The sequence below is a fragment of the Tursiops truncatus genome, chromosome X (assembly GCF_011762595.2).
Source record: "Tursiops truncatus isolate mTurTru1 chromosome X, mTurTru1.mat.Y, whole genome shotgun sequence".
NCBI classification, from domain to species: Eukaryota; Metazoa; Chordata; class Mammalia; order Artiodactyla; family Delphinidae; genus Tursiops; species Tursiops truncatus.
The window spans coordinates 30,236,010-30,260,202 of record NC_047055.1 but is presented as its reverse complement, the minus strand read 5'-3'; the positions used below and the strand labels follow the sequence as shown (position 1 = coordinate 30,260,202).

General features: G+C 41.0%; 1 long non-coding RNA gene across 1 annotated transcript in view; it reads right to left on the bottom strand.

Annotated features, from left to right (window-relative positions):
- Positions 1 to 1,839: 1,839 nt before the first annotated feature.
- Positions 1,840 to 24,193, bottom strand: part of LOC141277583 (uncharacterized) — a 189,210-nt gene continuing 166,856 nt past the window's right edge. Inside the window, exon 3 of the long non-coding RNA XR_012329197.1 lies at positions 1,840 to 1,996. This is a non-coding gene — a long non-coding RNA (uncharacterized lncRNA). The remainder of the gene's footprint in view (positions 1,997 to 24,193) is intronic.

Below are 24,193 nucleotides of genomic sequence, written 5' to 3'. Positions count from 1 at the left end.
TAGTGCCAAAGGATCACCCGCATGGATTACTTGCTAGCTGAAAAGGGGCAAAAGGTTAACTTTTCAATAGAGCAAGCCGGCAGCCATCATCTTAACCCAATCATCACATTAACCCAATGATCCTTTCACTAATACGGAGTCAACCACACATTATATGGGTCTCAATGTGATGCAATCTGCAACATGCAGCCTCATCTATGAAGCAATCCTATGAGAAATGTTTAACCTCAATCCAATAAGGTATAGTTCTAAATTCCAGTTTTCAGAACTATAAGGATTAGAGGAATAAGTTCAATGACACCACAAGGAAAAACAGGTAAAGCCAACAGGTGATTTACTCTAAAGGACAATCCCCAATCTCTTCAATTATCAAAATCATGGAAAGAGGAGGGAAAAAAAAATACACACATACATACCTGATCAGAGAGAGATTGATTTAATTTTAATTAAAAGAATGGGCAGGAAATTTTCAGTATAAGCAAACAGTGGTTTGATCACTCACAGAAAGAGAAATTGTTGGCATAACATCTGGGTACAGCAAAAGCTGTGAGGACAGATACAGGTAACCACTAGCCCAGAATGGTTCAACTTGTATCCATCACCAGGGAACCGATTAGATATTTAGCCTAACTCCTCCAGGCTTTCAGATCTCCCTTACCTATCCTCTCCTTCATGAAATTCTTGCTCAGTAGTAGGTCTCAGCTTAGTCATTCCTCCACCAGTTTTTTTTTTTTTTTTTTTTCGGTACGCGGGGTCTCTCACTGTTGTGGCCTCTCCCGTTGCGGAGCACAGGCTCCTGACGCGCAGGCTCAGCGGCCATGGCTCATGGGCCCAGCCTCTCCGCGGCATGTGGGATCTTCCCGGACTGGGGCACGAACCTGTGTCCCCTGCATCGGCAGGCGGACTCTCAACCACTGCACCACCAGGGAAGCCCACCTCCACCAGTTTTGCTCTAGCTCCCTTCTTGTGTGTTCCCACAGTGCCCTGTTCTTCTGTCATAGGACTTAATGTACTAAATTACTTATCTGTCTCCCTCTGGCGTGAGTTCCTACAGGACAAGGCTAGTTATTTCCCAAGTGTCTCATCCAGCATCTGGCCAGGACAGGCATTCAGTAAATATGGCATACCTTATGACTAAAAATTGAATTATTTCTAGGTCCTCTCCTGAGATTTGGAACCTAGTTCTTAATCCCTCCTAATAACCGAGGCCCAGTTATCTGACAAGATAAGATTTCATTGCCCAGCTGCCTGCAAGTATGTCTGAATATCGCCTCCCAGTGGAATTTTATCACACTGCTCTTTTCATGTCAATGCAGCCCTGTTCATTAATTTTCTAAAATGTCAAACTCAATGTCACTCTTCTTTCTGGTTCTATCAAAATGCTGTGGGAATTTTTAAACACCTGAGATATGAGTAGGTTGGATGGCATTTTAGTGACACCTTAGCCCTCAGAGTCCATTATCTGAATGGTAGTTAAGCTTGGTGTGAAAGAGTCATCCAATTGAGTTGTTCCTCTTGCATGTGATCCAGGTATTCATTTATTCTCATTGTCACTCTCCCCTAATTGTCAGCACTTTCCTCCTGTAAGATCCCAAAGAGGCTATCAAAGGGAAGTCTCGTTTAAATTTTGAGTGTCTTACTATTTCTGGTCTTGTCGATATCTCTTTGACATAATGGGCAAGTCTACAAGTATTTAGACCCTCTAATAGAAGGCAGAAGGCAGTGCCTCCACATGACTCCAAGGCAGGATACATTTAGTAGTAAGGCTACTTTGGTAGGGTTGAATAGAGAAGTACCACTAGACTTGGGGACCAGTTATCTTCAAATTTTCCACTCGCCACCAGCGTTTCAGCGCAAGGATGTTTGTTAGCTAGCTATTACTTACATTTTTTGAAAGCACCAACATCGTGTTTCACACAGAGAATAAATGAGCTCCTGTAAAGATCCACACATCGCATGAAACCTCTAGGAAGCGATCTAGTCCCCGTTCTGGAGGCTAATAAAGGGTAATAAATAGTTTCATGAGGTTTAAAAAACATGACTATTTGGACCAGTTTGTCCAGAACATGCAAAAAAAAAAAAAAAAATCAGAGTCCAATACATCCTCAGACTTGCACAGAGAAAGTACCTTCTCTTTATTTGCCTCGCTGCTGACTTTGGTAAATGTCAGTGGGGCTTGCTGCCAGAATTCTAGTCAGCACCCTTCAGCCTTTCTGATTATCTGCCGTTCTCTGCTCCAAATGCAGCACCCAGCACAAACGGCCAATGCTGTGATCTGCCAAACAAGTCCTTTCTTTGACTCGTTGACATACTCCAATGTCATATGCATTCAAGGTCCTCAGAGAGTACTTACCTCACCACCCTACTTTTCTCCATTTTTCTTCATAGCAGTCACCACTACATCTCTACTCCCTATGAGAATGTCATCTCTATGATGGCAGAGTTCACCACTCTGCAGCCCCAGTACCTGCAACAGTACCAGGTATCTAGAAAGTGCTCAATAAATATTTGTTGACCAAATGAATAATCATGGCAGCCAACACATAGAAAATTTACCATGCCACGCACTGCTAAGTGCTTTCAATATTTTACTGCACTTAATCCTCATAAATATTACTGTGAAGGAGGTGCTATAGTTATTCCTATCTTACAGTTGAGGAAATTTAAGATCAGAAGACTGAATTTTGCTTAGGACTTATTATTGTTACTGCATCAGTATTTCATAAGGAATAATAAGGGAGTAAGGGATATTTAAGAATTTAACACACCCTGGATGCCTATGGAGACAAACAACAGCTACTTTCTATGGGCCAAGCCATATTAGACTTTACATCTCTTTAAATCTCACAATAACACTATGTGTTCGGCACTGTTATTATTCCAATTTTATAGATTAAGAAACCGATGCACAGCAACTTGCCCTAGGTCTCACAGCGAGCAAGTGACAGAGCTTAAATTCCAACTTGGTTAGTCTGGCTCCTGAGACAAATCCCTGAAGACGTCTTTGAATGGAAAGGAAATAATATTTTATAAAATGCTAGGGATTTTTTACATTGATTATCGAAATGTTAGAGACTGGCACATGTTTTACATAATCCTCCAAAAAAGAGACTATGTTCTATTATCTTCAGTTTATGGATGAGACAAGGGCTTAGAGAAGTTTCTAGTCCAAGGTCATGCAGCTAATTTCCAGGCCTATCCCATTTCCACTATCCCTACACTGTCTGGAGGATAGGTTGGCTTAGGGAGAGAAACAGGGTGGAACTGAGCAGAGAAACTAACAGAGAGTAACCAATTGAAGGAAAGTCTAACCTGAGAAGAGCAGACTACAGGAATCAGACAGAGAAAAAACAAGGAAAGACCAAGATTTAGTTCCACGATGACAGAGACAGATTTTGGTTTAGTTATGGTGCATTAGTCAATTAAGAACATTGTTCAACTTGGTTCAGTTTCTAACTGGGTCCCTTACTAGCTTTGTGAATTTGGGTAAGTCACTTCAACTCTCAAAGCCTCAGTTTCCTAACCTACAAAATGGGTATTCTAATACTGCCTTCCTCAGAACGTTGTTGGGGAGATCACCTGATATGTAACATGCGCTCATTAAATGCTAGTGACTGTTATCAGTGGAGAAACAGGGGACAGACAAATGCTTAGTTCCATTACATCCACTCACCACCCAACCCTGGCCTGCTGCCTTGGCTTCTTGAATAAGTGGGAGCTGTGTACTAGGAAGTGTCTTGGGAGCTTCCACAAGAATTATCTCCCTAAATGATAGTAATGGCCCCATGAGGTTGGGATCCTCTATCCCCATTTTAGAGAAGGAAACTGAGGCTAAAAGAGGATAAGGTGACTCTCTCAAAACTACATAGCTATTTGGTGGTGCTACGGTCTGAATATTTGTGTCCCCCCAAATTCATATACTGAAACACAACACCCACTGTGATGGTCTTTGGATGTGGGGCCTTTGGGAGGTGATTAGATCCTGAGGGTGGAGCCCTCATGAATAGGATTAGTGTCCTTATGAGAGTGACCCTTCCTCCATGTGAGGACACAGTGAGAAGACATCAGTCTATGGACCAGGAAGCAGGCCCTCACCAGACACTGAACCTGCCAACACCTTGATCTTGGACTTCCCAGCCTCCAGAACAGTGAAAAATGAATTCCTCTTGTTTATAAACTACCCAGTCTATGACATTTTTGTTAGAGCAGCCCTGAAGGACTAAGATAGCTGGCAAAGCCGAAATAGGCTAATGGGGACCATTAGACTCCAAGTCCAATGTCCTGTCTACTTTGCCAAGGGGTGATATTCAGCTGAGCTTTAGGATAGCCTGTATCTTGGCTTAAACATCTTATTTCTGCTTGTAGTGTAGGGATGTGAGGTACTGTGCATGCTCCCGAGGCCATAGTAAACATGCTTTTTTGCTGGAGAAATGTCAGTGATAACAATTATCTGCTGATGGGCTAGAATGTGCTTCATCATCCTTTGCCTCTGTCCAGCACATTCTGCTCCTTCTGATGAGAATATACTTTCCCTTCTTCCTTTACCTAATGAACCTCTACCCTACTGTGGCAGGCAAAATAATGCCACCTCCACAAAGATATCCTAACCCCCAGAACCTGTGAATGTTACCTTACCTAGCAAAAGGGACTCTTTAGATGTGATCTCCATCTTGGGATGGGTAGATTCTCCTGGATCCTTTAATAGAGCCCAATGGAACCACATGGGTCATTATAAGGGAGACGAGGGATGGAAGAAGAGGCCCATGGGCCAAGGAATGCAGGCAGCTCTAGAAGCTGGGAAAGGCCAGGGAATGATCATCTCCTAGAGGCTCCAAAAGGAACACGGCCAGGTCAACACGCTGATTTTAGCCCAGTGAGACATGTATCGGCCTTCTGACCTCCGTAAGTGGAAGATAATAAACTTGTGTTGTTTTGAGGCACTGTGTTTGTAGTAATTTGTTATAGAAGCAATAGGAAACTAACACGCCTACTTTTAGGACTTAGTTCACATATCACCACCTCCTAAAAGGCTTCTATATCTCCCAAGGCAGACCGAGGTGTCAGTGTTCCCATTGCTTGGAGTATGACTCTATCTCCATGACTGGATTCATCACCAAGAAGCTGAATTCCACTCCATTTTCATTCTCTTCCTCCTCTCGTCTAGATGTCTATTAGTGCGTGAAGTGAGTAAGAAGAGAAGTTCAGGTCACTTCCACACTTTTGCTACAAATGACATCTGGGCCATGAAATGAAATCTACGGGACACAAACACTGACCTTTCAGCAACTGAATATATTCTCTACCGTTTTGGAGCTTCTTATGGTATAGCAAGCTCGCCTACCTGGGCAAGAAACAGAGTCATTCACCAATCTGGCCCTAACCATCTTTCCAGCCTCATCTTTTCCACTTCCTGTTCTAGACTGCATCAGTTGGGATCCAGCCAGGGAAAGAGAACCCACACCAGCTAGCTCCATAGACGTAATTTAATACAGGAAACAAGCTACAACCGTGTGAGAAGAACAGGAAGAGCAATGGGGGAAAGATGAAGCAACCCAGACCTTACTAACTGCAAGAAGCTGCTACCGTCCTTACGGCTGAGGGACAAGGCAGGAGGTAATATTACCAGGGCCTGGGAACCAGGAGCCAGGAACACCAGAGAGGAGCTGGAACCTTGGAGGAAGAGCCGCTCAATAGAAGTTGAGACCCTGGAGCTTCCCAATAAGATCTAGAGCCACAGAGGAAACACTGCCAACTGCCAGAAACCCAAATGAAAGCCGAGAGGAAGAGGGGGGGAGACCATGGCTTCTCCCCTTCTCCTGCCCACCAATGTCTGACTGGCATCTCCTATTGGTCAAATCCAACCAGAAGCCGTTTGGCAAGGAAGCCCAGAAAATATATTTGGCCAGGGTCAAAACCCTCACAGAGCAAGGGAAGGACATAGCATGATTCTAAAAGCAAAACTAAGCTTCTTGCAGTTTCCCAAATGTACTATATGTTTTTCTTATTCCCTTCATTTGAATCGCATCCCCCTTCTCCTCTTATCTCACGTATTATCTCCTCTGTGAAGCCTTCTCTAACTATTACAGGCTTCTGAACTCTAACATCTCTGCAGACCACATCATTCATCTGGTAACGAACCTAACCAATATTGAGTAGCAGCTCTGTTAGTCATCTTTGCTTACATGTACGGCGTGACTACCTAAATGCTCTGTAAGCTCTTCGTGGGGCAGGGGGATCTACACATCCGCATCTCCCATGGACATCCAGCACATGGCAGATTTTTGCTAGGCTGCCCCTAGCCTAATTCTAACCACACGGTGGTATTCTCTAGAAGCTAGAGATTGCCTGTGACCTTCAGGGGTAATAGTCAAATATTAGCAATCAGTATGGCGTGGGCACTGTGCAATCAGAATCTGCCTCAGCCTCAAAAGAACAGAACAGACCCTGGTTATAAACAACTAATACATCTGTCCCGGGGCATTGCCTGCTGAACATCTGGCTGGGAACAGAATCTGCAGCCAAGAGAAATGTCCTAACTACACTATTTGGGTATGTGAGCCTAATTATTAAAATAATGTTATTAAATAAAACAGTTTATAAAATAGCGTGTTCGCCAAAAAAAAAGTTGTAAGACATTATATGTATATATACACACACACACACACATTATGTCGTGTGTATTGCATTATAGTCTATTTTTTGTTTTATATATCTAATATATTATATATTAATATATATTATTTATGATCATCTGTATTTTCATAGACAAATACATATATGCATAAAAAAAACCAGAGTGTAATGCAATGGTTACCTCTGGGTACCCATTAAGGGTGATCATTATTTTCTTTTTCTTTTGCTTATTAACATCATCTGATTTTTCTCCAACACTCAAGTATCACTTATGGGATAAGAAAGTTATAAGCTACGTGAACTTCTTCAAATGTTTCTTTAATCTCTGGCAGGTGGATGGATGATGAATGAAAGGGAGAAAGGGGGATGAGGATTATAGTACGTGCTCTAACAATATATTTTTAAAATACCCAATAGCACGGAGAGATTTTATACTCTATGCATGCTCTTTACCCCTCAGAGAATCAAAGTGAAAAATTAAACTTTATCCAAAAGCACTGTTCTGAAGCACTTATTTTTCCTTCTGGAAGGAAAAAAAAAAGTAAAGAGAAAAAAGGCTTATCATAAGGCATGGCTTCAAATTTGAATGGAGATCAGTATTTCGTAAAATGTTGAGGAGATTGGTTTAGAAAATTATCACTCTTCCTCCTCACACAACCCACCTGCCACCCCCAATGACACCTCAGCAGTCTTTGCATTTCCCTCGCTGCCAAAGCTGTAAATATCCCGGGACTTGATCACTCAGGTCAACCATAATCGTCGTGTCCTCATCATCAGGCCAAGCTGAGCGTTCGTAGCCAGCATTTGATTCACAGCAGGGAAATAGAGGGCAGGCAGACAGACCCATCAGAGATGTGGTAACACAACCTATTTCTGTCCTGACCGCTCAGATGAGGCGAGCTGCCAGTTGTGGGTGCCACGGGACTAAAACTCAATGTTACCAGTGTGACATCTTTGGTGATCTTCATATAACTCTGATTGATTTTCTTTACCGAGATTCTTTATTGCTATTTTCGTTCTATAATTACTTCTCAAAAACCTCCTGTCATGATGACGCCTCCATTCTCTCCTTCTCATCTCAGGCTATTACCAAGACAGCGACAAACCCCGTGTTTTTCCGATTCTGGTGGCTTTCCATTAACTTTCACTTTGACTTAGACCTTGAAACTAGGTCAGCTCAAAGTCTCAGCATTTAATTTCTTCTTTTCCAGCAATTAACATCACTTATTAATAAGCCTTGTATTTTTAAGAAAGGTTTAGCAAAATGTCAAACACATCCCTCCTCTATAAAGATAAGAGCTATATTTAGCTAGTCCTAATTAAAAATAGCTAAAATGCTGCTTGGTATGGGATGAGGGGGAAATCTGTTCGATTCATGTCTCCTTTCAAAAACTGTGACATTTGAGTTTCTTTAGTGCTGTTTATGGTTTGAATTAATATTGTTCCATTTAGTTTGAAATACAGCAAGCATCTAAATTGTATTATTGATTCTCATAGAACACTTCCAGTTCCCCAGTCTCACATGCAGTAAATCCTGGGCATGTGAAAGGGGTTTTGTGACTCTCATTGATAGTTAAAAGTATCCAAACTAGAGAATTGGCTCCCAGGTGAATGGTCCCAATAGTCAGACTGAAGGCTCCCTAAAGTAAGGGATATGAGGCTGTCAGTGAGTTTGCTATGCAATCATTGCCCCTTGACAAAAGCTAGGAAGCAAAAACTCAAAATCTGAACCAATCTGAGCCCTGAGGCTCAGTTCTCTATGGAGCATAGAAAGAACAGAGATCTGCATATTCATAAACCAGTGTCAGTGCATCTCTTTGTCCTTGTGTTCCCTTTAAACATTTCTCCATGATTTAAAAAAAAAAAAAAAAAAAAAAAAAAAACCTCTCCAGGAAAGGGAACTCACTCAATGTTAAAGAGGTGAAGGGAATAAGTTGTGGTGTGTGGCCTTCCTCGGGACGGGTGTTGAGACCCCAGGAAGGAGATTCCTAGGGAGAACTGACACTGCTAAATCTTGAAGCAAAGGTGCCCATGGGGGGCCGGGGGAGGGGGGCTGGTGTTAGGGGGTTGGGAGGTGAGCCATTGAACTTCACCTCATACAATAACCCAACTCCATAGAAGAAAGCAGCAGGAGCCAGTGGCTGGGTTCAAGACGTTCCAGTGTGCAAACATATGTGTTTGTCAGTGCGTGTGTCTGTGCCTGCGTGTGTGTCAGAGTATATGTAAATGCGAGGTGTGTATGCGTTTGTGCATGTGAAGCCCTGTGGCCCAGGTTGTGTGTATGTGTAGCGCAACGGAAGCTTTCAAAGCCAAGAACAGAAATAAGCTCTAGGTATCATTCTCTTTGGCCTTTTTCTGTCATAAGAACGCCTTCTCTATTTTTTGAGAGTCTTAGCCACATTCTTGACATTACACCTTATGTAGGGAGAGGTACCAAGGCGCAGCAGGTGAAAAAAAATGTGACTTTTCTGACAAGAAAGCCAATACTTGTATCACCTTATGATAGCTGGTTGACATTTCCTGTTCTGCTTTAGTGTGCGTTTGGAATTATCAAAAGAAGCCAAGAAGGTGGGAAAATGGGCCTTCCAGAATCTGCTCTTGTGTTAGCTGTCCCCAAGGTCTAACTGATATCAGTAATCTAGAATGGCTTTCTCTTCTGTTTCTTACCTGATACTTTTCACCTCCCCTAATTCCACATTAGTAGGCTAGGAGCATCTTAAAGACAGGAATGCGGGGTGGGGGTCGGGGAGGTAGGTGAAGGGGATTAAGAGATACAAACCTCCAGTTATAAGATAAATAAGCCACAGGGAGGTAATATACAGCATAAGGAATATGGTCAATAATATTATAATAACTTTGTATAGGGGCAGATGGTTACTAGACTTATCATGGTGATCATTTCATAACGTATGCAAATGTCAAATCATTGTGTAGTACACCTGAAACTAACATAATATTGTATGTCAACTCTATTTCAATAAAAGATTGAAATTTTCTCTTATTGATCTCTCTATTCCCAATACTAACATAGTACCTGACATGAAAGTTGGATCAATAAATATTTACTGAATTATAGAAAATTTTTCTTCCACAGAGTCAGGTTTCCCTTACTCTTCCAAAGTAAGATTGACCCTTCAATTCAGCTATATATCCTCAACCTTATTCGTGGTAGAACTCAGTACAGAAGCCCTGAGCTGATTAATAAAATTGTCTTTCCAAGTGCCGCCTGGCCTAACACCCTGACGATGTCATTTCCCTCCTTAAAAGTCTATAGTTAAATACATATCATGCATGAATTGATTCCATTAATATTTTCTGGGGGCCTGTTACGTGCTTGGCATTGTGTCGGTTCTGGGGCGAATATAAAGACATATGAGACAGTCTCTGTCCTTCGGGAATTTATCCTGTAAGACAGATCAAACATAACCAAATTACTCTGGTATAGGCTATACATGTTAAGTGCCACGGGAGTGTTTGTTAACAAGGTTCTGGTTCAGAGGAAGATGACATCTCTTCCCTTCGGTTTAGTCACTAAAAGCTTCCCAAAGAAGGGGACATCCTAGCTGGACCTTATGTGATGGATGGGATTTGCATAGGCAAAGAGGAACAGCTTGGATGCTTGAAGTAGAAGGTGCAAGGTGATAATAGTCACAGAATTAGGAACTTCTAAGAACCCCCATCTAGGGCTTCATTGTATATGTTTTCCAAATAGGTAAAAACTTGTGAATATAATGTGGACAATCTGTCAGCTTCTGGAGTACAGCCCCAAATGCTGTGCTTTCCAAATCAGACAGGGAGGAAGTAGGCTCTTTTCTAGAGTGGTATAAATCTACTGAGTCGACCACAAGATGGGTTGTTCTCGGCTATGCACGTGCCTTTCCTTTTGAATATGTCATTGCCTGTTTAATAGACAGCTGCATTTTAAAGAGAATGGGACGGAATGAGAGGGAGCAAAAGTGAATTTTCAGCAGTTCCTTAACAATGGTATATTGCTACCAAGATTCAAAGTTCACACACACACACACACAAAATTCCACGAGAAACTTATCAATAGAAAGTTTTCTCATTGTGAATGGAATTTTGTCTACAGGATGCCAAGCATCTACCTAAAACAAACAAAACCACTCAGCAAGAGTGCTGCCTACTTGGTATTAAACTTATGGAAATATCCAGAGGTACTTGGCTATTCGGTCAAAGTTCTATTTTCCCCAGTATAAAACAGAGAGATCAGCATTGTGTACACACAGCCTCACTCTGCTTACTGGGACGCCAAATCATTGAGCGGGCTGGGCTCCCCATCAAAACACCAGGCACTCTCTGCTCGAGTCCCTAACGCCTCACTGATCTTGAAAAGGAAATGTGTGCTACAGTATGGAGAGATTGGATTTTTTATAATAGCGATTCACCTAATTTGCCCTCAATTTGCTACTATAGTCATCCTGCTAAGACAATTTAAAAGCACCATTCCCTCTTAAGCGACCCATTTAAAGAGGATTCATATCTTGTCGGAAAATTGGATACCAAACGCACAATGGCCCTAACTTTTCACTAGAATCATTTACGAAGTGTAGTTAAGGCTAAAAATATTTAAAGTGGATGAAGAATAGAACAAAGAAATGAAGTGCAACCGTGACAGGCTATGAATATTAATGATACTTTCTTTTCATTCCTTTTCTCATATAGTAACATCCCCTCTGCTTTTTGATTCAAGATCTTACTTATGCTGCAGCACTGAATACCAGCCCTTGGTGCTCTGTGATATGATACATATATAGAGATACAATTAATCTGTAGTCTAATATCTGTCTCACAGATAAGGTGCTAAAAACCCTGGTATTTTGACTCCCCGCTGCCTAAGGGATAAAGTACGATCTCCTTAGCCTGGCAGATAAGGCCCTCCACAGGCTAGCCCCAATCGGCTTTTTCAGAATTGTATCTCACTACTCCTTTACACAAATCCTCTGCTACAGACAAAGCTGTCTCTTCACTGCCCCCTGAAGAAACCACGATTAGTCTTTCCTGTGCATATTTACTCACGCTGGGTTCCTCATTTAAATTCTCACATTTTCCAGTTTCTACCCATTCCTCACGTCTCAGCACAAATTTTTCTTTTTTAAAATGTTTTTTAATGAAAAAAACTTTGATTGAAATACAGTTGATTTACAATGTTGCATTAGTTTCAGGTGTACAGCAAAGTGATTCAGACCTATATCTGTCTTTTTCAGATTCTTTTCCATTATAGGTTATTACAAGATATTGAATATAGTTCCCTGTGCTATACAGTAAGTCCTTGTTGCGTATCTATTGTATATTTAGTGGTGTGTATCTGTTAATCCCAAACTCCTAATTTATCCCTCCCACCCCCTCCTTTCCCCCTTGGTAAACATAAGTTTGTTTTCTATGTCTGTGAGTCTATTTCTGTTTTGTAAGTAAGTTCATTTGTATCTTTTTTTAGATTCCCCATATAAATGATATCATCTATTTGTCTTTCTCTGTCTGGCTTACTTCACTTAGTATGATAATCTCAGGTCCATCTATGTTACTACAAATGGCATTATATCATTCTTTTCATGGTTGAGTAATATTCCATTGTGTATATGTACCACATCTTCTTTATCCATTCATTTGTCCACGGACATCTGGGTTGCAGCACACATTTTTCTTCTGCAAGGCTTCCAGCAGCCACTCCAAGCCACAACGATACCTCCCTCTCCAAACTATACCTGTCTTATGACATACAGTCTTATTTAAGTAACATGTGTATCTCCAACTATAAGTTCCTTGAGGATGGGGAAAATGTGTTTACTTTGCAGCCCCTCACGGCTCTTAAAAATGTAGCACAGAGCTGCACTAAATAAATCACTTATAATGTAAATTAATGAATAGATGAATGGAGATAAATAACATGAAAAGGCCTATATGGCACTCCATCATCACTGCTTTGTTTCCTTTCTGTTGAATACCTCCAGGATTTTTGTCCTCTAAAATGTAAATATTCTTTATTTAAAAATGCATCAACATATAGACTTACAGCAAAGCTCAAAATATTCCAGATGCCTAGATCTCTGTCCTGTGACTCCTAAAGACTAACTCCAGTTGATTTCAAAGGACATTGTGTTGAGCAATGCTTGGAGAACTTGAAAAACAGCCTTCCTTTTAATAATAATAAAGTACTGAGTCTAGAAATCGTTCAGTCAGAAAGCCTCTATGGTATTTCAGGTGCTGAAGAAAAACACAGCAACGAGGAAGTAAAGCTACTTGTTTCAAGAAAGGTTCAATAAAAGTATATAAACTCAGCAAGAACTATAAACTCTCAGTGGATGTGTCTCTAAAATGTGCCACTGACACACATTCTACATACAGCATAGCATCCGTAACCCAATTTTGCCCCTCAGAAAAAAAATAGGAGAAATCTCACTGAAGCTTTAAATGTCACCGAGGCAAATGATTAAAGCGTTTATATTTATCATAAGGAATCACCTCTCTTCCTTAAAAAAAGCAATCTTAGAACTCACCTTCCCCAGCTGACCTGTCCCACCTCCCATCCTTACCTTTCACCCTCCCACCTCAGAGGAAGAAATGTCCCTGCTCACGGTCAAGGGGACACCTCCACTTGAGTTCTCAGGATGCCCAACTCTCCTGTCTCTTGGCCCAAGTCTGTTTCAAATTAAATCAAATTAGTGCCTTTGCTATTTGGCCCTCAGCTTGTACTCAGCTTCAAATACATCACTCATGTTTATATATATTATTTTCATACATTCTTATGACATTGCAAACATGGCACTTTGATCTCTAACTAAATTAGAAGTTCTTTAAGGCCAAGGACTCCTCACATAGCCAGGAGAAGACTGAGGACATAGCAAGCAGTGTTTAGCACCTACATAAGCGTACAGAGCTCAAGTACTGTTATTGCCTGACGTCCTTTACCTTTAGGAAAGGTGACATAACCATGTGGCCCTGAACCTCGTCTCAGTCCTTGAGACAATTCCTTCTGTAGAAATTATGACCTAGCTTCTGTCATCCTCTTTCATGCGTCACAGTGATTCAGCCAAGCAGGCGTGTCCCACAAACCCTCCCCCCTCCCCTTTGTGTGCCCTTCTATGCATCATTTCCTTCTCCTAGAATGTGAAGACTGCAATTCTGACTCGAGGGATCTGAGGAGGCTTGTGAGGGATAATGGTGGTAGTATCCTAAATTGGGCCGTGAAAGATTGATAGCAAGTGACAAATGAGCCAACCTGGAGAGAAGATGTTCTAGGAAAAGGAGCACGTTATAAGCACAGTGCCCTTTTATTGAGCACTCTCCTCCATGCGAAGGCAGTTTCAATCAAGGCTCATTAAAAGTAGTCTCCGGGGCTTCACTGGTGGCTCAGTGGTTGAGAGTCCGCCTGCCGATGCAGGGGACACATGTTCGTGCCCCGGTCCGGGAAGATCCCACATGCCACGGAGCGGCTGGGCCCATGAGCCATGGCCGCTGAGCCTGCGCGTCCGGAGCCTGTGCTCCGCAACGGGAGAGGCCACAGCGGTGAGAGGCCCGCGTACCGCAAAAAAAAAAAAAAAAAGTAGTATCCGTGGATGTACCTCTAAAACGTGCCACTGACACACATTCTACATGCAGCATAGCATCTGTAACCCAATTTTGCTCCTCAGAAAAGAATCCTATCAATGCAAATCCTATCTAGACCCACCTTAAGTCATATTTCCTCTGTGAAGCCCCCCTTAGAAAATCAAGCCAACAATTCTTTCTTCTCCAGCTACACAATGAATTTTTCATCTACCACTAACTTTGCTACTTGATTTGATTTACAGCTGGAAATCCGTCCACTGTTCTCTATTGGGTCCATTCAGAGAGTGAACAGAATAGTAGGATCTGAGCAAACCATACCTTATCACCCCAAAAATGTTTAGCTGGTGTTGGGGAACCAGTGAACAAAGTCCAACATCTTTAACATAATAATCAAAGCCCTCATCAAGGTGCCCCCGCCAAGCTTGCCAGTTTCTGGCAAAACTCTAAGACTCTGTCTTGGTCAGCTCAGGCTGCCATTTAAAGAATACCGTAAACTGGGAGGCTTAAACAACAGAAATTTATTTCCTCACAGTTCTGGAGGCTAGAAGTCCAAGATCAAGGAACCAGCATGTTCAATTTCTGGTGAGTACTCTCTCTGTAGCTTGTAGATGGCTGCTGTCTCCCTGTGTCCTCATGTTGTGTGTGTGTGTGTGTGTGTGTGTGTGTGTGTGTGTGTGTGTGTGTGTCTGTTGGGAGTGGGGGTGGGGAGAGGTCTCTGGTATCTATTATAAGGGCACTAACCCCATCAAGAGGGCTCTATCTTCATGACCTCATCTGAACCTAATTATCTCCCAAAGGCCACATGTCAAAATACCATCACATTGGGGGTTAGTGCCTCAACATATGAATTTGGAGGGCACACAAATCAGTCCAAAGCAAACTCCCACTCTACCACAATCACCCCAGTGAATGGATGAGGGTATGGGCTAAGTTTGTAGGCTCTAGATCCTACCGCTCATTAGCTGTGTAGACTTGAACAAATAAACTACTTTGAGTCTTAGTTTCCTTATCTATAAAATGAGGATAATAATGGTACTCATTTCATAGGATTACTGTGAGGAATAAATGAGATCACGTACATAAAACACATAGCCAGCGCCTAACACAAAGTTAAGTGCACAGTAAAATGGCACTGTGCTTGTGATGTGCTCGTCTGGCTCCTTTTCCTGGAATATCTTCTCTCCAGGTCGGCTCATCTATCACTTGCTATCAATCCTTCAAGGCCCAACTTCAGATACTACCACCATTATCCTTCGCAAGCCTCCTCAGATCCCTTGAGTCAGAATTACAGTCTCCATCTTCTTCTAATGTATGGTGTCATGTCTCTATTCTGGCACTTACTATAGGCTGCCTTAGTCTACTAGGATGAGCCATTTAAATACAGAAGCATTAAACAGTAAGCTCGTGGCTTCAAGGGACATATATTACCCATTGTGCCCAAGGCATTACCTTGCCCACAGTAGGTACTCCATGCCGTGAACTTCACTGGACTAAGAGTCAGGATACCATGGTTTTCTTCTGGTGGTGCTATCTCTATCTAGTGGTAGTATTTTGAAAGAATCACTCTTACAGCTTTTGCCTTAATTTTCTCAGCAATTAAATGAGACAATATCCCAACTTACAGATATTACTAATAAACACATACACTGTAGGAGCTTCATAGAATCTGAGTATGATTTGCAGCTCTGCTACTTACTAGCTGTGTGACCATGGGCAAGTCTTTTATTTGCTTCTCAGTTTCCTCCCCAGGAAACAGGAATAATCCTTTTAAGGATTAAAAAAGGTGTGTGTAAAATGCCTGAGGCATCCTGAAACTCAGTAAGTGCAAATTCCTTCCCTCAGTCCCTAGTCCCGCCCTGAGCTAGGACAAAGTATCCCAGCTTTGCTTTCATGCCTGCCTCCATGGTGGGGGTAGGGGGGAGAGACAGGGGTAGTAGGGTAGGGACAGGGACCGGGATTATTCTCTAACATCAATGATCAATTCCTTGTCTCTCTTTTCTTCCCCACACCCTTTTGCTTTCTGCTGAATTGCTTATCTGCATCCCTCTTCCTGCTGTATCCTCTCCCAATTTCCAAGAGACACTGGTAATAACCTAGAGCTGAAAAAATTCCTGGGCCCACTGGTTTACCACCTGGAGGGATGGCAAAGCAAGGGTTTCTTTACACACTTCTGAAGCTTCACTGGGAAAGAGAGTGTTTCTAGAACCCACGGTTGAAACAGGGAGTGGATTTTCCCACAGAAGCATAGCTTTACATGGTCATTAACATCTATGGTATTATTAATACAGCATGATCCTTCAGATTATGGGTTACATAGGCTTTTATGGGCTGGCCTGGGAACCTAATTACCATGGAGACCATTGTTTTCTGTGGGAAAAATGCATTCCACATTCCAAACGGCTGACTCACAAACAGAATTTTGGAACACAAGCCACACATGAGTTACAAACTTTCTGTACTTTTCTAATCTACCCCAAGATCAAGCATAGAGCTAGGTGCTCCAAAGTGCTGACTACTTACAGAAACTGGCTAACTTAAAAAACTCACTTACAGGTCCCTGTATACACAACATTTTTTCTTGCAGCAAGTCTTTGAGCTGCACTTTCTACTTGAAATACTCCGCCACCTCCACCTCACCTGGCTTTTACCTTCTCTTCCAAGTTTACCTCAGGCTCCACTTCCTTCTCCAAACTCTGACCAACACCCTTCATCCCCCATGGGGCTGTACACTATTCTCTATCCCCAGGAGCCCCCTATTCATGCACTCCCAGAACACGTATCACAATGGGTTGCCACTGCCCAGCTACTTGTTTGCTTGTTTCTCTCTTCCACTTGAGGATGGGGACTTTTAGCTTTGTGTCCTCAATGCGTAGGACAGTACCTGGACCTCAGTAGGTAGTCAAAGAGAATTTCCTAGATCATTAAACAGTCAGAAGCTACAGATGCTATGGAAAACTCACAGGTAGTCATTTTCACGAGCCAGAGGGGTGGAGCCGGGGAAAAGGGTACGTGCCTGGGCTGAGGAGCAAGAGCTAGAAATACCGGCACAGTCAGCTACCACAGCTTAGTTGCTAGATCTTTCATAGATTCTGAACAACCATCAACTGCTCAGTATTAGCCTAATAACTTAAAGAATCAGATGATTATATCATATCAGAACGGCTAGGGACCTAAGAGATAATCTTGTCCTCCTCTCATTTTCCAAAGGCAGACATGGAGCCCCAAATAGGAACTAAAACTTGCCATTCACCCAAACCAAACATCCAAGAGCTCATCTAACAGCTCCCTTTTTGACTTAATAGCCAGACAGGGTAACATAACCACTGTACTCAAGGGGAACTCCAAACTGTTCCTCAGAACAATCTACCTATCTTCTAGGGTCAGTCCTACTTGGACATCAGTGCCAGCTCAAGTTACAAGATCTAAGGAAAAATAAAATCTCTCAGATATGGAAAAAGCATTCAAAAACCATCCAGCTCAAACTGTTCCCATGCAACAATAAAAATATCCTGACACTACTCCCAACAACCACTCTCTGCACAAATATTTGCATGCATGCTATATTAACTTTCCCAGGATTTCTGGCAGAGGTATTCTATATTTATATTGACAATATTCTATAAATATTCTGCTTCTGTTGATAATATGTAACATGCATTTTTAAAGCATGAATGTGGTTGCAAATAAATGGCACCAAAGTAGGCTGTTTGAATAACAAAAAAGGTCAGAAAGTGTATTGGTGTACAGAGGCACTGGTGGAAATTTCCAACAGCAAAAATGATCCCTCCCATTGGTCATTTTTTTTCCCCATCAAAAGGGTGTTTGAAGTTTTCAATGGGGATTTTCTACTTAGAATTGTCAGTGAGTACCTTCAAGAAGTCATTCAATGCAGGCATCAGTTTGCTTTTCCATCCCTGTCTTTTTACATGTTTCATGAATAGTAAGTGATGGAGTAAAAATATCACTGGACTAGGAGTCAGGAGATTAGCTTCTAGTCCTGGATCTGCCACTGACCAGCTGGCTTATCCTGGGCAAATCACTCCCCTTCTATGAGCATCACTTTCCTCATCTGTACAATGAGAAGATGATAAGAAGAGATCAGTGTTCCCTCAGATACATGCTTTAATACTTTTATATGTATTCAGAGTACAATTACATTTGTCAAAAAGCATGCTAATGGCCTTAAAAGTGTTCACAAATTATTGAACTGGAACTCTTCATTCTTTTCCTGCTTAACAATCCGTGACTCTTAATGGAATAAGTTAGCACGAGGATCTAAGGCATGCAACAGGTTCAAAATGGGGTAGTTCCCAATGATTGTCTATCAAACTAGAAACTACTTTCTGAAAGTGAAACAAAGTAATGGATAAAGCAGGCCACCTACAGAAATTCTTTCCATCCTAAGAGATGGTGTGCAAATGTGCTGCTGATGAGTTTCCAATGTCATCTTAGTTTCCAACCAGACTAAACTATGATTAATGTAAGCTAGGCTCTGACAAGCAATGTCATAACAAGCGGGGTTGGGAGAGTGTTTGCATGGATTCTAGGGAGAGTCAAAGTGTGAGAAAATGTCAGTGTGCTCTGTCCAGGAGAATCAGTGCTCTGATTCTAAAAAAACAAATACCAGTTCTCTAGAGAGGACTATTTCTGGAGTGGGGAAGGACAAACTGTCATACCACCATAGCTTGAGGAAAATGTCCCCTGGGAACATCAGATTCCCTTTGTTCTAACTCCATACTCACAAAGTAATATTCCGACATAACATTTCATCTCTAGAGTGAACTTGCCAACCAGGAGAGTGTGCCCTGTGCAAAGGATTGACACCAGTTATACCGCTGAATACAATTCCTATCATAAATTAAGAAAATGGGCGTCTGAAAGATCAGAGTTGTCTGATTTTTGACTAGTATGGGGAAACTGATCAAAATGAGTTGCTATTCTGAAAAACTAAGACACAAACCCAGGATCTGGAGTAGGCTCACCAAGAAGGGCATTCACGCATAAGGCCTAGCCTGAAATCATCAGTACCTCGCTAGCATCATTCCTTCCCTTAACAGAAACTTCAATATAGCAGGTTTTCTATTTCTTGGGGCCTAGCACTAATGACACAAAGGACATTTTCCAATCCAGATTCATTAACCGCATTATCTTTGCTCTATTTTAGGGCCATAGTTTCAGTCAACCTGGCCTGCCAGGAAGTTCAAAGTCCATGAAGCTTTAATAAGTAACTACTATGTAAAAGGCAACAACTACAAGGGAAACTAGATGCAAAAAAGGGTGCCTAGATCACGGAAAACCTACAAAGAAACACCACTGGAAATCAAATAGATCTGTGACTTTATTTCAAACTCCCAAGAATAGCGCATATGACACTGCATGATGTAACTAACCCCTGCCTAGCTCTCTGACCTCGTTTCCATCTATCTATCCCCTCAAGGCATCCCCTACCCTCTAGTCATATAATGTATTGGCAGTTCCCTGTATATGTTCATTCTTCCACATACGTAGTTTCTTCTGCCTAGAGTATCCTGCTCACTCTGAACTTTCTGATTCACCTTGAAGGGGAGCAGAATATAGTACCCCAAAATGTGCCTCCTTGTCATAAGCATTAGTTTGAGCTGATTAGTTTTAAGAAACAGCAGATACTACCATATATAAAACAGATAAACAAGGACCTACTGTATAGCACAGGGTACTATATTCAATACCTTGTAATAACCCATAATGGAAAAGAATCTGAAAAACAATATATGTGTGTGTGTGTGTGTGTGTGTGTATGAATCACTTTGCTGTACACCTGAAACTAACACAACATTGTAAATCAATTATACTTTAATTTATTTAAAAAAAATGGAAATAAAAGAAAAAAATAAACAGTAGACACAGAAGAAATTCTGAAAACCCAGTAGGAGGTGCTGGTTTGTAAGAGACATTTATATTTATAAGGGAAATCTCCATTTGTAAGGGTGTCTCCCTCTCCTTACCAGGAAAAAGAGGATGATGAAATCTCTAGAAACTAATCAATGGAGAAGCCACCTTAATCTGCATTATAGCAGCCACATCCTCCTTTGCCTGTTAACCTCCTATAACATCTTTCTTTTGTCATTAGCTGGAGATGGTATTTAAGATGGTGGCTTAGGCCATTACACAGAGTTACTCAGTTTTCCTGGGTATCTCCCATGTATAAATACAGGAGTTCTACGTGTTATTAAACTTCTGTTTGTTTTGCTCCCATTCATCTGTCTTATATTACAGGGTGGGTCTAAGCCAAGAACCTAGAAGTATAGAGGGAAACTTATTTTTGCTCCCCTACAAGCTGAAGCATCATCTTATTCCTTAAACCTCCAATGGGAACGAGTTAAGTGACCTCCTATGTGTCTCCATAGAACCCCATTATATATGCCTCCACTGCATTGTAATCGCTGGTTTCCTTCTCTATATTTCCTCTTATACCATCAGCTCCTCGTGAGATGATGTGGTATATTATTCGTTTCTGTATTTCCAGTTTCCTAATAAACAGTTGATACTTATTAATAAATGTTTCCTGAATTAATGATCAAATGCCTGTCTAGGAAAGAGTACAGAAGAACACTAGGGGGATGATCCAATCATTGGGAGCCATGAACTTGAGTTATAAACAATTTGCTTTACGTAGTACCACACTGAACTTTCCAATGTGGTTTCTCTATGTCTCAAGCGTCCTTTCCAGCAGCTTTGCTATACTTAAGCCATCAAACACTGGAGAATTTAATTGTTGGTCACTTTCTGAAAATGAAACTCAAAATAAATCATTCTACTGGGAGCAGAGTGAGCTCAATAACCAGAGGCTGATTTAAAAGAAAGAAGAGAAAATCAACACCAAAATGGTCTAGGAAAAAGTCATAATGCCTTTCCATTCCTCCAAGAGCACTTTGTGAATTGGATCCCACATTCATCTTTCCCTCTGAGTATTTGAAATAATGTCAGACTAAGTAATAAATGTCAGATGAGCTGAAAAATATCTGGTTAAGAGGACAGCATTTCTTACACAGCCAAAGAAAGTCTATTCAAACCTTGCCACATAAATGTGGCTTTCAAACACTAAGAGACCTGAGGCAATGTCTCACTTTCTGGGCAGGATAGAGAGTATCTCTTTCCTTGTCCCACCTCCAACTTTTCAACAAATACCTCTTGCTCCTCTTAGTGATGTTGCACTTCAGCTTGTCCTTAGAAGAAGAGGCAGCAAGAATGAAACAAGACAGGGGAAAAAAAAAATCTATCAGTAATAGCCACAAAGTTATTGCTTCAAATTGTATTATCTAGCCAATAACAAAGTTGAAAAGTTTGTACCTCTGTTCTCTGAACATGGTTCCAACTCACTTTTCTCTTTGCTCTCTCTCCCTTCCTTCTCTACCACTCTCCCTGTTACGTACCTCTGGAGTTAACATTTTCTAATGTCCTCACATATTCTCTAGTTTGGCTTCAGGTACAATTATTGAATTGATTTTTGGTGCCATTTAAAATTTTTTGACATATATTGATTTCAGTTTTAGGTACTTAATTCCATGAAATTCAGATAAATTCCGGTTTTTACGCTTCAAAGCCAGAGATACAGGTTTCGGCTACGGTGTAGATTATTTATTATTTGCTGGATTTTTCATTTTTATTACCTTGAAGCACAATTTCGCACTGAGAGTAAACTAAAATGATTGATGGATGAATAAATGCCCTGGATCCTCTCAGAGGCCTAGTGGGAATTTTCCACACAAAGCAGTAAGAGCTTCTAGTGATGGAAAGTCTTTCTGAATTATAGAGCATTGCAGTATAGACTCTTGAATTAGATACTAGAGGAGAATCAGGAGATCAAGGCTCAAGCAAGTCATTTCACTCAGTCTAAAATGAAATAAAGCCTCCCTCAGAATTGTTTGGCTGGGTCTACGCATCAGGTACATCTCTGTAAGAAGAGCATTTAGTTCACTTGGTTATCACAGATTTGCCTCCTTAATGACAATAAATCCCTTTACATTTTTAATTAATCTAAGCAAACTTGTGCCTGTAAGGGGGCAGAATTTGCCACCCCAAAATATGTTGTTATCGAGCAAAACTTGGGTCTGCTCATCCATGCGCACTAAAGCCAATCTACTGACACCAGGTTGTGGTGAAGGAAAGTGCGACATTTACTGCAGAGCTCCAAACAATTAGTCCAAGGCAGCTAGTGCTCAAAATACCTGAACTCCCTGATGGTTTCAAGAAAGCATTTTTAAAGGCCAGGTGAGGGAGGGGAGTCTCAGGGTGTGTGACCTGTTCATTCACAATTCTCTGATTGGTTGATGCTGAGGTAACAGGGCAGTGTTACAGGGGTTAACATTATCATTCCTTAGGCACCAGGAGGTCTGGGGGCTATGTGCTCATGATCATCCAGTAGTTAACTTCTTCCATTTGATGAGGGTTTTAGTATCTGTAAAACAACTCAGGAAATGTGCATCAGATAGAGTTATCTAGGTACTTCAGAGAGGAGATAAAGCAGAGGACATGGGGGAGGACATATAAAGAAGATGTGATATATATATATATATATATATATATATATATATATATACACAATGGAATACTACTCAGCCATAAAACAGAATGAATTAATGCCATTTTCAGGAACATGGATGGACCTAGAGATTATCACACTAAGTGAATTAAGTCAGACAGTGAAAGACAAATATCATATGATATCACTTATATGTGGAATCTAAAAAAAAAAAAAAAAAAGGTACAAATGAACTTATTTACAAAACAGAACCAGACTCACAGACATAGAAAACAAACTTACAGTTACCAAAGGGGAAAGGGGGAAAGGGAGAGATAAATTAGGAATCGGGGAGTAGCATATACACACTACTATATATAAAATAGATACACAAGGGACTTCCCCTGGCAGTCCAGTTGTTAGGACTCAGCGCTTTCACTGCCATGGCCCTGGGTTCAATCCCTGGTTGGGGAACTAAGATCCCACAAACCACACGGCGCGGCCAAAAAACAAACAAAAAAACAGATAAACAAGAGGGACCTACTGTATAGCACAGGGAACTATACTCAATATTTTGTAATAACATACATGGGAAAAGAATCTGAAAAAGAATATATATTATATATATATATATATATATATATATATATATATATGAATCACTTTGCTGTACGCCTGAAACTAACCCAACAATGTAAATCAACTAAACTTCAATACAAAATTAATTAATTTTTACAAAGTGATCATAGTGTGAATATATTGATCGAACTTTAAAAGAATGGTCCAATCACAAACATAAGTATAGCCCTAATACCATCCATAAGAGAAAACATGGAAAACCCAAAGTAATTCAACAGATTTTTATTGTATACCTACTATGTGCAAGGAACTTTCTGAGTACTGGTGACTCAGCAGAGGACAAATTCCTTGTGTTTATGCAGTGTACATTTTGGTAGGAAGACAAAGACAATAACAAATTAAAAAAAATTTAACAGCATCTGACTGGAGGTAGTAAATGCCATGAAAAATAGTAAGACAGGATAATTATTCTGATAATTTTAATAATTCAAGGAGAAAATACATTTGCTTTCATTATGTGACAGTTTCAAACCTAAGTTTTTCTTTAGGCCTAATTCATAAGTCTTTGGATTCTGCAGGCTACTTAGTGCCTACGGAAATACAAATTGATGTCGTTAGCATTACCAATGGTTGTCGTAAGTCACACAACAATTGATGCTAATGCCAGTATTATCAAACCCTGGAAAGAAAGAAAGGACATGGAGAAAGGAAAAGATGGATGGAAGCAAAATGCAGAAAGGGAGTACAATGCTCTAAATTTGTATTTTTCCAAGCATTAATTTGCCCTTAAAATCCCCATCATGAGGCTACTATATAAGCAAATCACCTTATAATAAAATCCACTGGGCACTCGAGTACCTAAATCCGGATGGACCTAGCTTATACTGGCTTCTACCGAAGAGATAAATATTAGAG